General features: G+C 30.7%; 1 long non-coding RNA gene across 1 annotated transcript; it reads right to left on the reverse strand.

Moving 5' to 3' along the window:
* Positions 1 to 316: 316 nt before the first annotated feature.
* Positions 317 to 1,117, reverse strand: LOC150034588 (uncharacterized). The gene is made up of 2 exons (XR_016531088.1): positions 976 to 1,117; positions 317 to 537 (listed from the first exon to the last, which is right to left on the reverse strand). It is a non-coding gene; the product is annotated as an uncharacterized LOC150034588 (long non-coding RNA).
* Between the last annotated feature and the right edge of the window lie 2,934 nt (positions 1,118 to 4,051).

A 4,051-nucleotide genomic window follows, 5' to 3' on the forward strand; every position in this document is an offset into this window, starting at 1 on the left:
AAAAAAAAAAAAAAAAAAAAAAAAAAAAAAAAACAATTATGTTATTTTCTACCTTCAAGCCTCATGATTCCTTTGCCCCACAAAATTTTCCAAAATAATAACAATAATAAGGTAGTTTTTGTTTTTATTTTTCATTTAAAACAATTTTATTTAAAATTATCTACAAAATTGTCTATTCAATTATTGAATGTGAATTGTATATACAATACACACCCTCTAATGATAAAACAAATTCTAAAACAAAAAGATATATGTGTGGCTTATTAAGGCAACTCGCTAAGGAAGAAGTTAAAGCTGTTTATGAAGTAGTTATAGATTGTTATCTTGATGTATTTTATATTATTTTCTTTTAACTGTCTTTCATCCATAAATAAGAAAATTCACTGATCTTCAATATAAGGATAAAATGATATTTTTCAATACATTCATTCTCTCTTTTCTTCTTGATATGAAAGTCTTCTGACGGTATCAGAGCCTCAAGTTTGACAGCAAAGGAAATAGTTTCGTTGAGTTCAATTCAAACTGTGAATGGTATCTCTGCAATAAGTAATCGGAATGATCTCGTGATAAATCTTGGTCATCAACTTAAAATGATAAAATTGAATGATAACAACTACCTAACTTGGAAAATGCAAATACTTAATATAATATATGGGTATTCCTCAGAGAAAGATGATTCGCAATCATCAGAATCAGTGAAGAATTTCGAATTCAAGAACAATGCATACTATGTAATGATTGAAAATCTAGAATATTTGAAGTGGATGCGTTAAGATCGACTTATTTGTTCTTGGTTAATTGACACAATGAGTGAAGATATTGTTGAAGAGATCGGATCCCGCAGCGAAAGTGTGTGAATGCTTTTGTTTTGATTTTGGAAAGATGAAGTTACAGAAAATTAAAAATTAAACCACACGTCAATCTGTTATGATTAATTTAAGGTGAAACATACAATTGAGTTGAAGAACATATTACCTTTCCACAATCATTCTTCAATCTTCTCCAAAGAAACATTCTTCTTTCTCAATAAATAAATCTTACGAATAGTGATGCCTCCTTAGGGTCTTCTCCGCTATGTCTCTAGCAAGGAGCCCGCTTGTGGCAACCACTTTTGAAAGAGAAGTAATTTTTAGTTTTGGAGAACTTTTTCACAATGAACACCTTTTCTGTAAAGATCTTGAAAGAGAAACGGATTGGGAGTTAGGTGGGAGAATCAAAACACATCTTTGTAATAACCAACCTTTAAAGTAGTTTCCCACACTCCTTTATTACGTAAAGTAGAAGAATAACTTTCACTTTCTTTATTTAATTAAATTAGTTATTAATTAAAATGAAATAAAATTCATTAAATCAAATTAATTAATGGAAAAATTTTTAAAAATTAAAAAATAACGAAAACTATTTACACAAAATAGCAAAATTTTTAATCTTTTTTTATAGAGGTTGATAGAAGTCTATCAGTGTCTATCAGTGATAAAAGTTGATCGAAGTCTCACTGATAGATGCTGATAGAAGTCTATCAGTGTATCAGTGTCTATCGGTATTTTCTTTTTCTGTTATTTTTGTAATAGTTTGGCATTTTTTTCTATTCGTGAAAATTTCCTTAACTAATTGCTTTTTTTTAATTAAATATCTCATATTTAATTGCATGTACATATAAATCATATTCAAATGTAAATCTCTCTCATAACCTATAGTTTTAATATGAATCTTATTCATATTAATTTAATATTTGAATCATATTTAAATATGTTAAATCTCTTTTTATTATATAATTTAATTTTGAATCTTATTCAAATTAACATTATATTATAATGTATCTAAATACATTATAGTAATTGTATCATATACAATTAACGTTATTCTCTTAAATAATTTGAACTATTCAAATTCTTTCAAAAGTATTAGTCCTTGTTTAACCATTGTAAGCAAGTAAGGGACTTAATGGACCTACAGATCAGAAGCTCCAATGATTTGACATAAACTAATTAAACTCTTTAATTATGTTTATGAACATTCATTAACTATAGGTCACTCCTCTTACTCTTTATTTACCGTTGATCCCTCTAATAAACAATCTGTTTATGGTCCTACTATAAATCAAGTCCTTCTCGAGCCAGTGAGAGAGCAGGTATCTGATGCGTTATTTTATGTGATGAAATAATGGTGTAGAATGCGATGGTGGAATATGCGTTATGCATGCAAGTTTTCTCAGCAAGACCCAAGTATAAATCCTACTGAGTTGCCTGGTAAGCCCAGGGTCGAACACAGGGACTAAGAACATAGTATGTGATGGTAAATGTCGATTACTTTGCGGAAACAAATAAATCAATGCGTTGGTTGGAAAATTGTTTGAAGTATAAAAGCTATGCAGCGGATCTGAGAAAAGAGTTAATAATACGAAAGATGCAATGATTTATTTGAACTATTCAAATTCTTTCAAAAGTATGAGTCCTTGTTTAACCATTGTAAGCAAGTAAGGGACTTAATGGACCTACAGATCAGAAGCTCTAATGATTTGACATAAACTAATTTAACACTTTAATTATGTTTATGAACATTCATTAACTATGGGTCACTCCACTAAAGATCCACATATGTACTCTTTGCACTATAAAATATTTCTGCATCCATGGATTTAACCAATACAATAAGTCGATCATTCTGAGTAGTTCGTAATTACAGTTTGGCCAAATTATCATTTTACTCCTATAATTACCTCTTACTCCTTATTTACCGTTGATCCCTCTAATAAACAATCTGTTTATGGTCCTACTATAAATCAAGTCCTTCTCAAGCCAATGAGAGAGCAGGTATCTGATGCGTTATTTTATGCGATGAAATAATGGTGTAGAATGCGATGGTGGAATATGCGTTATGCATGCAAGTTTTCTCAGCAAGACCCAAGTATAAATCCTACTGAGTTGCCTGGTAAGCCCAGGGTCGAACACAGGGACTAAGAACATAGTATGTGATGGTAAATGTCGATTACTTTGCGGAAACAAATAAATCAATGCGTTGGTTGGAAAATTGTTTGAAGTATAAAAGCTATGCAGCGGATCTGAGAAAAGAGTTAATAATACGAAAGATGCAATGATTTATTTGAACTATTCAAATTCTTTCAAAAGTATGAGTCCTTGTTTAACCATTGTAAGCAAGTAAGGGACTTAATGGACCTACAGATCAGAAGCTCTAATGATTTGACATAAACTAATTTAACACTTTAATTATGTTTATGAACATTCATTAACTATGGGTCACTCCACTAAAGATCCACATATGTACTCTTTGCACTATAAAATATTTCTGCATCCATGGATTTAACAATACAATAAGTCGATCATTCTGAGTAGTTCGTAATTACAGTTTGGCCAAATTATCATTTTACTCCTATAATTACCTCTTACTCCTTATTTACCGTTGATCCCTCTAATAAACAATCTGTTTATGGTCCTACTATAAATCAAGTCCTTCTCAAGCCAATGAGAGAGCAGGTATCTGATGCGTTATTTTATGCGATGAAATAATGGTGTAGAATGCGATGGTGGAATATGCGTTATGCATGCAAGTTTTCTCAGCAAGACCCAAGTATAAATCCTACTGAGTTGCCTGGTAAGCCTAGGGTCGAACACAGGGACTAAGAACACAGTATGTAATGGTAAATGTCGATTACTTTGCGATAACAAATAAATCAATGCGTTGGTTGGAAAATTGTTTGAAGTATAAAAGCTATGCAGCGGATCTGAGAAAAGAGTTAATAATACGAAAGATGCAATGATTTATTTGAACTATTCAAATTCTTTCAAAAGTATGAGTCCTTGTTTAACCATTGTAAGCAAGTAAGGGACTTAATGGACCTACAGATCAGAAGTTCTAATGATTTGACATAAACTAATTTAACACTTTAATTATGTTTATGAACATTCATTAACTATGGGTCACTCCACTAAAGATCCACATATGTACTCTTTGCACTATAAAATATTTCTGCATCCATGGATTTAACCAATACAATAAGTCGATCATTCTGAGTAGTTCGTAATTACAGTTT

The sequence above is a fragment of the Benincasa hispida genome, chromosome 8, assembly GCF_027475165.1.
Source record: "Benincasa hispida cultivar pf3 chromosome 8, pf3_genome.v1.1, whole genome shotgun sequence".
NCBI classification, from domain to species: Eukaryota; Viridiplantae; Streptophyta; class Magnoliopsida; order Cucurbitales; family Cucurbitaceae; genus Benincasa; species Benincasa hispida.